The sequence below is a fragment of the Arachis stenosperma genome, chromosome 2, assembly GCF_014773155.1.
Source record: "Arachis stenosperma cultivar V10309 chromosome 2, arast.V10309.gnm1.PFL2, whole genome shotgun sequence".
In the NCBI taxonomy this organism is placed as follows: Eukaryota; Viridiplantae; Streptophyta; class Magnoliopsida; order Fabales; family Fabaceae; genus Arachis; species Arachis stenosperma.
Window position 1 is genome coordinate 110,299,507 of NC_080378.1, and position 13,298 is coordinate 110,312,804.

Consider the following 13,298-nt stretch of genomic DNA (forward strand, 5'->3'; position numbering starts at 1 on the left):
TCTGTGGCATTTATGTATCCGGTGGTAATATTGGAAAACAAAGTGCTTAGGGCCACGGCCAAGACTCATAAAGTAGCTGTGTTCAAGAATCAGTATACTGAACTAAAAAAATCAATAACACTATCTAAATTCTGAGTTGTTACAGATGCCAATCATTCTGAACTTCAAAAGATAAAGTGAGATGCCAAAACTGTTCAGAGGCAAAAAGCTAATAGTCCCGCTCATCTAATTGGAGCTAAGTGATGAGCGGATAATTTGTACGCTTTTTGGCATTGTTTTTAGTATGTTTTTAGTAGTTTTAGTTGAGTTCTTAGTATATTTTTATTAGTTTTTAGTTAAAATTCACTTTTCTGGACTTTACTATGAGTTTGTGTGTTTTTCTGTGATTTCAGGTATTTTCTGGCTGAAATTGAGGGACCTGAGCAAAAATCTGATTCAGAGACTGAAAAGGACTGCAGATGCTGTTGGATTCTGACCTCCCTGCACTCGAAGTGGATTTTCTGGAGCTACAGAAGCCCAATTAGCGCGCTCTCAACGGCGTTGGAAAGTAGACATATTGGGCTTTCCAGCAATATATGATAGTCCATACTTTGCCCAAGATTTGATGGCCCAAACCGGCGTTCAAAGTCACCTACTGAAATTCCAGCGTTAAACGCCGGAACTGGCACCTGATTGGGAGTTAAACGCCCAAACTGGCATAAAAGCTGGCGTTTAACTCCAAGAGAAGTCTCTACACGAAAATGCTTCATTGCTCAGCCCAAGCACACACCAAGTGGGCCCGGAAGTGGATTTTTATGTCATTTACTCATCTTTGTACACCTTAGGCTACTAGTTTTCTATAAGTAGGACCTTTTACTATTGTATTAGAGAGATCTTCGGATCGATAGAGAGTCTTTTGATCATGTTTTGATGATTGAACTCACTCTGGGAGGCTGGCCATTCGGCCATGCCTAGACCTTGTTCTTATGTATTTTCTACGGTGGAGTTTCTACACACCATAGATTAAGGTGTGGAGCTCTGCTGTACCTCGAGTATTAATGCAATTACTATTGTTCTTCCATTCAATTCCGCTTGTTCTTTACCAAGATATCACTTGTTCTTCAACTTGATGAATGTGATGATCCGTGACACTCATCATCATTCTCACCTATGAATAAGGTGACTGACAACCATTCTTGTTCTACAAGCATTTGAGGCTTAGTGAATATCTCTTGGATTTCTGATTGCATGATGCATGGTTGATCGCCTGACAACCGAGTGCTCGCCTGACAAACGAGCCAACCATTCCGTGAGATCAGAGTCTTCGTGGTATAGGCAGGACCTGATGGCGGCATTCAAGAGAATCCGGAAGGTCTAAACCTTGTCTGTGGTATTCTAAGTAGGATTCAATGATTGAATGACTGTGACGTGCTTCAAACCCTGAGGGCGGGGCGTTAGTGACAGACGCAAAAGAATCACTGGATTCTATTCCGGCCTGATTGAGAACCGACAGATGAATTCCGCTATGACCGTGACAGGGGCATATGCAATCGCTTTCACTGAGAGGATGGGAGGTAGCCACTGACAATGGTGAAACCCTACACGAGCTTGCCATGGAAAGGAGTAGGAAGGATTGGATGAAGACTGTAGGAAAGCAGAGAGACAGAAGGGAAGGCATCTTCATTCGCTTATCTGAAGCTCTCGCCAATGATATACATAAGTATCTCTATCTTTATCTTTTATGTTATTTTCGTTCATCACTATACCCATTTGAGTCTGCCTGACTGAGATTTACAAGGTGACCATAGCTTGCTTCATACCACCAATCTCCGTGGGATCGACCCTTACTCGCGTAAGGTTTATTACTTGGACGACCCAGTGCACTTGCTGGTTAGTTGTGCGAAGTTGTGTTTATGCCATGGTATTGAGCACCAAGTCCTTGGAGCCATTACTAGGGATTGTTTGTGTTTTATTGATCACAATTTCGTGCACCATTAAGTTTCATTGATAATTTGGAATTTATAGTATATTCTCTTTTTTTTATCCTATTTGATTTTCAGTTGCTTGGGGACAAGCAACAATTTAAGTTTGGTGTTGTGATGAGCGGATAATTTATACGCTTTTTGACATTGTTTTTATATAGATTTTAGTAGGATCTAGCTACTTTTTAGTATATTTTTAGTAGTTTTTAAGCAAAATTCACATTTCTGGACTTTACTATGAGTTTGTGTGTTTTTCTGTGATTTCAGGTATTTTCTGGCTGAAATTGAGTGACCTGGCAAAAATCTGATTCAGAGGCTGACAAAGGACTGTTGATGCTGTTGGATTCTGACCTCCCTGCACTCGAAATGGATTTTCTGGAGCTACAGAAGTTCAATTGGCGCGCTCTCAATTGCGTTGGAAAGTAGACATCCAGGGATTTCCAGCAATATATAATAGTCTATACTTTGCCCAAGATTAGACGACGCAAACTGGCATTTAACTCCAGCTTTCTGCCCTATTCTGGCGTTAAATGCCAAAAACAAGTTGCAAAGCAGAGTCAAACATCAGAAACAAGTTACAAACTGGCATTCAACTCCAAGGAAGAACTCTACACGTGATAACTTCCATGCTCAGCCCAAGCACTCACCAAGTGGGCCTGGAAGTGGATTTCTGCATCATTTACTCATTTCTGTAACCCTAGTAACTAGTTTAGTATAAATAAAACTTTTTACTATTGTATTAGAAATCTTTGGATCATTTTTAAGACTACCTTTGTATCACTTTTGATTATTGATCACGTTTAGGGGGGCTGGCCATTCGGCCATTCCTTGACCTCCATCATTTATGTATTTTCAATGGTAGAGTTTCTACACACCATAGATTAAGGTGTGGAGCTCTTCTGTTCCTCATGAATTAATGCAAAGTACTATTTTTTTTCTATTCAAATCAAGCCTATTTCTTCTCTAAGATATTCATCCGCACACAAGAACGTGATGAATATGATGATTATGTGACGCTCATCACCATTCTCACTTATGAACGCGTGCCTGACAACCACTTCCGTTCTACATGAAAACAAGCTTGAATGCATATCTCTTAGCCTCCTAATTTACGATCAGAGTCTTCGTGGTATAGGCTAGAATTATTGGCGGCCATTCTTGAGATCCGGAAAGTCTAAACCTTGTCTATGGTATTTCGAGTAGGATTTGGGAAGGGATGGCTGTGACGAGCTTCAAACTCACGAGTGCTAGGCGTAGTGACAGACGCAAAAGGATTACTGGATCCTATTCCAGCAGGATCGAGAACCGACAGATGATTAGCCGTGAGGTGACAGCGCATTTGGACCATTTTCACTGAGAGGACGGGATGTAGCCATTGACAATGGTGATGCCCAACATACTGCTTGCCATGGAAAGGAGTATGAATGATTGGATGAAGACAGTAGGAAAGCAGAGGTTCAGAAGGAACAAAAGCATCTCCATACGCTTATCTGAAATTCTCACCTATGAATTGCATAAGTATCTCTATCCTATTTTATGTTTTAATTATATTTTAATTATCAATTCACCATAACCATTTGAATCCGCCTGACTGAGATTTGCAAGATGACCATAGCTTGCTTCAAGCTGACAATCTCCGTGGGATCGACCCTTACTCACGTAAGGTTTATTATTTGGACGACCCAGTGCACTTGCTGGTTAGTTGTGCAAAGTTGTGAAGAAGAACTAAGATTATGAACGTGCGCATTAAGTATTTAGCGCCGTTACCAAGGAATGAACGATCACGATTTCGTGCACCAGTCACCGTGGTTGCCACTGGAGAAGTGTTCTGAACGCCGCTGCTACTGAACCACCTTAGTCACTACTTCGGTCCCATTCAACCACCACAGCCTCCTCTGTTCTTGTCTTCAAATCAGCACTGCCCTTTTCCAGTTTCAATCTCAATTCTATTATTTCTGAATATGTAACTCTTCTATCCTTGCTCTGCTGCCATTTTATTTTTCTGCTATGATCTTCTTTTAATTATGACAACGTATGTCTCTGTTTTAGTTCTACCAAGGTATGTTTGAAAAATTAAAATTGGTGCTGCTGCCACCATTTCGGTCACGTTGGAATCACCGCTGTTGCCATGAAACAAAAAGGGAAGGGAGTTACCATGTTTAACCTATGTGAATTCAGGTAGTCGAGGTAGGGGCACTTTTCTTAAACTTGTTTTACTTTCCAGAGTTGTTAATCGATATTAATGCGTAAAATACATTTTATGGTTTCGTAAGTCTTATGAATTGAATTGAGTTGCTTTGGATGAATGAGATTATTAGTTCGATTGATTGATTGATCAATTGAGAAAGTTGAATATTCTGTTTAGTTGACTGATGTTGTTATAGTGGTTTTCCTTGAATTATTGGAAAAAATTTAATATTGGCTTTTAGTTTAATTTTGGAAATGACATAATTTTAGAAAAGATTTAATATTGAAATTTGATTTGATATTGGACCCAATTTAATATCGAAATTTGATTTTAAAACAAATTTGGAAAGGACTTAATAGTTGAAAAGGGTTTATTTATTGAGAATGATTTGCTATTTTGGAAATGGTTCGATCAGGGTTTGAGGAATGGTTTGGTTTGAAACTATTTGAGAAGACCGAGAATTCTTAATTATTGATTGACGCTATTGAATGAAGTTGGTTTAAATTGCGATTTATAGGATTGGTTGATTGAATTCTGGATTTTGTAATTTTCTTGGGTTGAGTGTTGTTGTTGTGATAATGGTTATTGGAAGTGATTTGACTGATTAACAGGAGTTTGGTTTGGTTTGGTTGGGACCCGAAAAGGGTGGCAGAATTCGAGTTTTAGAGGAGATGCTGCCGAAATTTTATAAAATTAGAAGTTTCGTTTGAAGTAATTATTTAAAAAGATTTAGTTTTTAAACATTATATGTTTCAAGATTGATTTATTTAGAAAAGAAAGAATTATGTTTTGGATTGGGATTGTTGATTAATGGAATGGAAAGAAGGATGATGAGGATTGATTTGAAATATGATTTTTGAATGAATTTGGAAATGAGATATGGATTGACGAATGATGATGATATTGAAAATGGCTTAGATATTGATGAATGATGAATGAATTATTCATATGGCTTATGAATTTAAATTATCTGAGACATGAGTCTCCTGGGTAGACGCAATGGCTTGCCACCACTTGCTCCAGGTTGTGACTCGATACTCTATTGACCCTACGACGTAAGGGTGACCGGGCACTTATGAATTCCCAGGAATGGTACCCCCATTGAGAGATCATATATATATATATATATATATATATATATATATATATATATATATATATATATATATATATATATATATATATATATATATATGAGGAAAATCTATGCATAAACTCATGGGGATGCGCGTCGGGGGTAGTCCAATGGTTTAGCAAACCGGACTTGTTGGGTTGGCTGTATAACCGACAGATGAGCTTATTAGCCATATGACATGCATGCATCATATGCATTTGTATGCTTTGCTTGGGTTTGAATTTGTTTTGGTTTGCCTAATTATTAAACTGTTCTTAACTGCTACCTGAACTATTTGCTGTAACTGCTACCTAAACCTGTGCTTTCTTTGTCTATTTTGCCTGTGTTTGTCCTGGTGTGCTACTTTTGAGAATGAGCTTTGGTGCTGAATTGATGATTGAGTTGATTGATTGCGTGGTTAGTTTCTGATTAAGATTTTCTTATAAAAAAAGAAAGGTTTTAGATTTCTGAAAGATTAAATATTGTTTCTTTGAAAGGGTTTTGAATGATTAGCTACTGGTTTTTAAGAGATTCGTAAGGCTATGATAATCACTAAGCTTGAAAACAATTTTCTTATTAAATATCTTCTTATGACAATTCTAAAACTCCGTGGTGAGACCGTGTGGTTAGGTTCTCACCCTCTACAGCTTTACCTTTTCAGGAATCGGGTGAAGGAGCATTATGAAGAGTTATACTGCGTTTTGGTTTATATAATATTGTATTAATTAGATAATTTTTCTTCCCTCGTCTTTGTTATTACAATTTTATAAGAGGGATAGGAGTTGTATGTTTTATATGTATATTACATTATAAGCTATTATGTAAGAAGTCTTGTATATGAATCTATGCTTGTTTGTTTTTTTTAAGGTAAAGTATTTATTTCCGGTTTTCAAAAAAAAAATCAGCGATACAGTGTCGAGTCATAGGCTCCTATTTTAATATTAAGTATATAAAGTAGTTGTAATACTTCTTGCTATCAGAGTGGCGCAGCCGGAAGCGTGACATTCTGGTAGTAAGGGTGTTACATCAACCACCGAAATTCAGCAACTAGATTTCACTCCAAGCTTCCAATTAAGCTTCCCACATATCCAATCGCCTCATATCACATATATACATACACCTGACACATTTATCACAAATACATACCCAAAATTCAATACCCAAAACACTAAATCAATGAATTAGCTAGGATTCTAGGATTCTCACCTTACACAAGCACCAAAGAAGCAAGATTGAACATTCTCCTCAAGCTAATTCGAGCCTAAACACCAGAATTAAACAATTTTCAACATAATTGCTCATAACATTCGAAATTGAGAAGGAAAAAATTGGAACACAAGTGGTTTCCTTACCTAATTATTGACTGGGCTTTGTAGAGCTCGACGCTGCGGTCCCGTGGCCGCAAACGGTGCGACAATTGGAGCTTGGAGCGAGAAGTTATATGAGATTGAAGTGAATTCAAGGGTTTTAAAACCCTTCCTCACCTTCCCTTTTGTTCTTCAGCGTGGAGCAGCTTTGAATGATGAAGAATGAGCTGAGCTCATCTTGTTTTATGAGTTGGTTGGGCCCACGGTTTCGGTTTGTGCCTGGTCTAGTCGGTTCGGTCCGGTTGGCCCAATTTTGGGCCAAATTCTTTGAAATTAGTGTCAAAATTCTTGTTTTAATTAGCTCTATCCGATTAAACTATAAAATTCACATTTTTAATTTCTTTTATTAAAAATTAATTTATTGATTAAGTATTCACTAATTTTACGGGGTTTACATTTAAGTGTGGGAGAATTGATGAGTCCATATTTGATGATAAGTTTTGGCTTGAATTGGACAGATTTCATCCCATAAACTCACACTTAACCACCAAATAGCATACATTTGTGATTTCTCTCTAGATTGGACCTAAATGTGAAAACATGCATTTTTGTGCTTAAATTAGTCATTTTAATTCCACGTTAATTCCATTTGATGCCTTGATGTGTTTGTTAAGTGATTTCAGGTCAATTAGGCAAAAATGGTTTGGTAGAAGTGGAAGAAAGCATGCAAGAAGGGAGATTTCATGAAGAAAACAAAGGAGAAGCACACAGTCAAGTGTGCATAGGCACAAGTGGAAATCAGCAAGTGTGCGTACGCACACACTTCATTAATGAGGCACGTGACTCACGATTTTAGGGCTTCTTGGCCCAATTTCGGAAGGCTGGAAGCTCATTTGGAGTGCTATATCAAAGGATGATCATTTCATATGAAGGAGAGCTCAGTTTTAGACATTAGAAGACATTATTAGGAGTAGGAGTAGTGTAGTTTAGAAAATGCTCTCTTAGGGTTTAATTAGGTTTCATTGTAGAATTTTATACTTCAAGTTTTGATCTTGGATCTTGCTTATCTCATTATAAGTACTCTTTAATTTCCCTTTAATTACACTACTCTTGTTATATTTTCTTTTGGTTCAAGTTACTTTGTTAATATAAGCAATTTTGATTTCTTGAATCTTTTGTTTATGAATTTGATATTTATGATTGCTATATGCTTGATTGAGTTTCTATTGTTGGTATTGTGAATATTTTGGTTATAGTTTTTATTATCCTTTGTAATTTACTATGTTTTGTTTTTATGCCCACAAAGTGTTTGTGAAAATGCCAACTATAGATTTTAAGTAGATTTTCACACCTTGACTTGAAAAATGAATTCCTAGGATACTAGAGTCATGTCCGACAGTTAGTGGTAATTCTTGGGTTGTTAGTTGGCTCTTGTTTCCATTGACGCTAGCTTTTTACTAAGTTAATTATTAAGTTAGCTAAGACTTATGGATTAAGGTCAATTATGCCTGCTTGACTTACTCCTCAATGTTAGGGGTTGACGAAGTGAGATTAACTCATCATAGTTGCCATAGTTGTGGTTATGACGATGATAGGTGATGAGCGGATAATTTATACGCTTTTTGGCATTGTTTTTAGTATGTTTTTAGTAGGATCTAGTTACTTTTAGGGATGTTTTTATTAGTTTTTATGTTAAATTCACATTTCTGGACTTTACTATGAGTTTGTGTGTTTTTCTGTGATTTCAGGTATTTTCTGGCTGAAATTGAGGGACTTGAGCAAAAATCAGATTCAGAGGTTGAAGAAGGACTGCTGATGCTGTTGGATTCTGACCTCCCTGCACTCAAAGTGGATTTTCTGGAGCTACAGAACTCAAAATGGCGCGCTTCTAATTGCGTTGGAAAGTAGACATCCAGGGCTTTCCAGCAATATATAATAGTCCATACTTTGGCCGAGTTTAGATGACGCAAAAGGGCGTTGAACGCCAGTTCTACGCTGCAGTCTGGAGTTAAACGCCAGAAACACGTCACGAACCAGAGTTGAACGCCAAAAACACGTTACAACTTGGCGTTCAACTCCAAAAGAAGCCTCTGCACGTGTAAACTTCAAGCTCAGCCCAAGCACACACCAAGTGGGCCCCGGAAGTGGATTTATGCATCAATTACTTACTTCTGTAAACCCTAGTAGCTAGTTTAGTATAAATAGGACTTTTTACTATTGTATTTACATCTTTGGGACGTTTAGTTCTTAGATCATGGGGGCTGGCCATTCGGCCATGCCTGAACCTTTCACTTATGTATTTTTCAACGGTAGAGTTTCTACACTCCATAGATTAAGGTGTGGAGCTCTGCTGTTCCTCATGAATTAATGCAAAGTACTACTGTTTTTCTATTCAATTCAACTTATTCCGCTTCTAAGATATTCATTCGCACTTCAACATGAATGTGATGAACGTGACAATCATCATCATTCCCTATGAACACGTGCCTGACAACCACTTCCGTTCTACCTTCGATTGAATGGATATCTTTTGGATATCTAATACAGGGGACCGAGTCCGAGTTATTAGTGTCTTCGTGGTATAAGTTAAAACCCATGGATGGCCATTCCTGAGATCCAAAAAGTCTAAACCTTGTCTGTGGTATTCCGAGTAGGATCTAGGAAGGGATGGCTGTGACGAGCTTCAAACTCGCGAGTGCTGGGCGTAGTGACAGACAAAAAAGGATAGTAAATCCTATCCCAGTATGATCGAGAACCTCCAGATGATTAGCCATACAGTGACAGCGCATTGGACCATTTTCACAGAGAGGATGGGATGTAGCCATTGACAACGGTGATGCCCTTACATAAAGCCAGCCATGGAAAGGAGTAGGACTGATTGGATGAAGACAGCAGGAAAGCAGAGGTTCAGAGGAACGAAAGCATCTCTATACGCTTATCTGAAATTCTCACCAATGAATTACATAAGTATTTCTATCTTTACTTTCTGTTTATTTATTTATTAATATTTGAAAACTCATTACCAGTTGATATCCGCCTGACTGAGATCTACAAGATGACCATAGCTTGCTTCATACCAACAATCTCCGTGGGATCGACCCTTACTCACGTAAGGTTTTATTTCTTGGATGACCCAGTGCACTTGCTGGTCAGCTACACGGAGTTGTAACAAATATTGAATTAAGATTAATAACGTGCACCAAGTTATTATTCACGTTGCTGGGGATTTGTTTGGGATCACAATTTCGCGTACCAAGTTTTTGGCGCCGTTGCCGGGGATTGTTCGAGTTTGGACAACTGACGGTTCATCTTGTTGCTCAGATTAGGTAATTTTATTTTATTTTTAAAGCCTTTTTAATTTCGAAAAATATATATATATATTTATTTATGTTCTTCAGAATTTTTAAGAATGAATTCTAGTGTTTCATGAAGCATGTTGAAGCCTGGCTGGCTGTAAAGCCATGTCTAAATTCATTTGGACTGGGGCTTCCAACCCAACATTATCAAGAGCAAGCTAGTTGTTGCTAATCCATCAGCTACTGTATGCTTGATTTGTCACTTAAAGCTTGGCTGGCCATTGGCCATGTCTAGTGTTTTGGACTGGAGCTTTCATTGAAAGCTTGGCTGGCTAGTGAGCCATGTCTAATTCCTGGACTGAAGCTTTAGACTAAGAATGCAAGATTCCTGGAATTCATATTAAAAATTTTGGAATCCTTATTTTCCTTTTTCAAATTAATTTTCGAAAAATACCAAAAAATTAGAAAATCATAAAAATCAAAAATATTTTGTGTTTCTTGTTTGAGTCTTGAGTCAAGTTTAAGTTGGTGTCAATTGCATATTCATCTTGCATTTTTCGAAAAAATCATGCATTCATAGTGTTCTTCATGATCTTCAAGTTGTTCTTGGTAAGTCTTCTTGTTTGATCTTGATGTTTTCTTGTTTTGTGTCTTTTCTTGTTTTACATGTGCATTTTTGCATTCATAGTGTCTGAACATGAAAGATTTCTAAGTTTGGTGTCTTGCATATTTTCTTTGCATATAAAAATTTTCAAAAATATGTTCTTGATGTTCATCATGATCTTTAAAGTGTTCTTGGTGTTCATCTTGACATTCATAGCATTCTTGCATGCATTCATTGTTTTGATCTAAAATTTTCATGCATTGAGTATTTTTCATGTTTTTCTCTTTCTTCATTAAAAATTTAAAAATAAAAAATATCTTTTCCTTATTTTACTCAAAATTTTCGAAAATATGATTTGATTCAGTCAAAAAGTTTTTAAATTTAATTGTTTCTTATGAATCAAATCAAATTTTCAATTTAAAAATCTTATCTTTTTCAAATCTTTTTCAAAAATCATATCTTTTACATTTTTCTTAATTATTTTCGAAAGTTTTAAAATATTTTTTTTAAAAATCTTTTTCTTATCTTTATCTCCTAATTTTCGAAAATATCATCAACAATTAATGTTTTGATTCAAAAATTTCAAGTTTGTTACTTACTTGTTAAGAAAGATTCAAACTTTAAGTTCTAGAATCATATCTTGTGATTTCTTGTGAATCAAGTCATTAATTGTGATTTTAAAAATCAAATCTTTTTCAAAACTAATTTCAATCATATCTTTTCAAAAATATCTTTTTATCTTATTTTTTTTCAAAAGTTTATCTTTTTCAAAAATTTGATTTTAAAATATCTTTTCTAACTTCTTATCTTCTTATCTTTTCAAAATTGATTTTCAAATCTTTTTCAACTAACCACTTCACTTTTTGTTTGTTTCTTATCTTTTTCAAAACCACTTAATTAATTTTCCCTCTCTAATTTTCGAAAATTATCTCCCTCCTTTTTCAAAATTCCTTTTTAATTAACTAATTGTTTTAATTTTAATTTAATTTTAAACTTAATTTTCGAAATTTAACTTCAATTTTTATTTTCTATTTTTTAATTTTTGAAATCTCCTCTCTCTCATCTCCTTCTATTTATTTATTCATCTACTAACACTTCCTCTCACCCAAATTCGAACCCCTTCTTCCATCTGTGTTCGAATTTTCTCTTCTTCCCTTCTTTACATTACATTCTTTTCTTCTTCTACTCACATAAGGGAACCTCTATACTGTGGTAAAAAGGATCCCTATTATTATTTTTCTGTTCCCTCCTTTTTCATATGAGCAGGAGCAAGGACAAGAACATTCTTGTTGAAGCAGACCCTGAACCTGAAAGGACTCTGAAGAGGAAACTAAGAGAAGCTAAATTACAACAATCCAGCAAGCACCTTTCAGAAATTTTCGAACAGGAAGAGGAGATGGCAGCCGAAAATAATAATAATGCAAGGAGGATGCTTGGTGACTTTACTGCACCTAATTCCAATTTACATGGAAGAAGCATCTCCATCCCTACCATTGGAGCAAACAATTTTGAGCTTAAACCTCAACTAGTTTCTCTGATGCAGCAAAACTGCAAGTTTCATGGACTTCCATCTGAAGATCCTTTTCAGTTCTTAACTGAATTCTTGTAGATATGTGATACTGTTAAGACTAATGGAGTAGATCCTGAAGTCTACAGGCTCATGCTTTTCCCATTTGCTGTGAGAGACAGAGCTAGAATCTGGTTGGACTCTCAACCTAAGGATAGCCTGAACTCTTGGGATAAGCTGGTCACAGCCTTCTTAGCCAAGTTCTTTCCTCCTCAAAAGCTTAGTAAACTTAGAATGGATGTTCAAACCTTCAAACAGAAAGAAGGTGAATCCCTCTATGAAGCTTGGGAGAGATATAAGTAACTGACCAAAAAGTGTCTTTCTGACATGCTTTCATAATGGACCATCCTGGATATATTCTATGATGGTCTGTCTGAATTAGCTAAAATGTCATTGGATACTTCTGCAGGTGGATCCATTCACCTAAAAAAAATGCCTGCAGAAGCTCAAGAACTTATTGACATGGTTGCTAACAACCAATTCATGTACACTTCTGAGAGGAATCCTGTAAGTAATGGGACGCTTCAAAGGAAGGGAGTTCTTGAAATTGATACTCTGAATGCCATATTGGCTCAGAACAAAATATTGACTCAGCAGGTCAATATGATTTCTCAGAGTCTGAATGGAATGCAAGCTGCAACCAACAATACACAAGAAGCATCTTCTAAAGAAGAAGCCTATGATCCTGAGAACCCTGCAATAGCAGAGGTAAATTACTTAGGTGAACCTTATGGAAACACCTATAATTCATCATGGAGAAATCATCCAAATTTCTCATGGAAGGATCAAAAGCCTCAACAAGGCTTTAATAATGGTGGAAGAAACAGGTTTAACAATAATAAACCTTTTCCATCATCCACTCAGCAACAGACAGAGAACTCTGAACAAAATACTTCTAATTTAGCAAACTTAGTCTCTGATCTATCCAAGGCCACTGTAAGTTTCATGAATGAAACAAGGTCCTCCATTAGAAATTTGGAGGCACAAGTAGGCCAGCTGAGCAAGAAGATCACTGAAACTCCTCATAGTACTCTCCCAAGCAATATAGAAGAGAATCCAAAAGGAGAGTGCAAGGCCATTGATATAACCATCATGGCCGAATCTAAGGAGGAAGGGGAGGACGTGAATCCCAAGGAGGAAGACCTCCTGGGACGTCCAGTGATCAATAAGGAGTTTCCCTTTGAGGAACCAAAAGAATCTGAGGCTCATCTAGAGACCATAGAGATTCCATTGAATCTCCTTATGCCCTTCATTGAACTCC

The 13,298-nt window shown here is 36.7% G+C and overlaps 1 non-coding gene across 1 annotated transcript; it reads right to left on the bottom strand.

Annotated features, from left to right (window-relative positions):
- Window positions 1-12,262: 12,262 nt before the first annotated feature.
- Window positions 12,263-12,370, bottom strand: LOC130965121 (small nucleolar RNA R71). The gene has a single exon (XR_009081174.1). It is a non-coding gene; the product is annotated as a small nucleolar RNA R71 (small nucleolar RNA).
- Window positions 12,371-13,298: the final 928 nt, after the last annotated feature.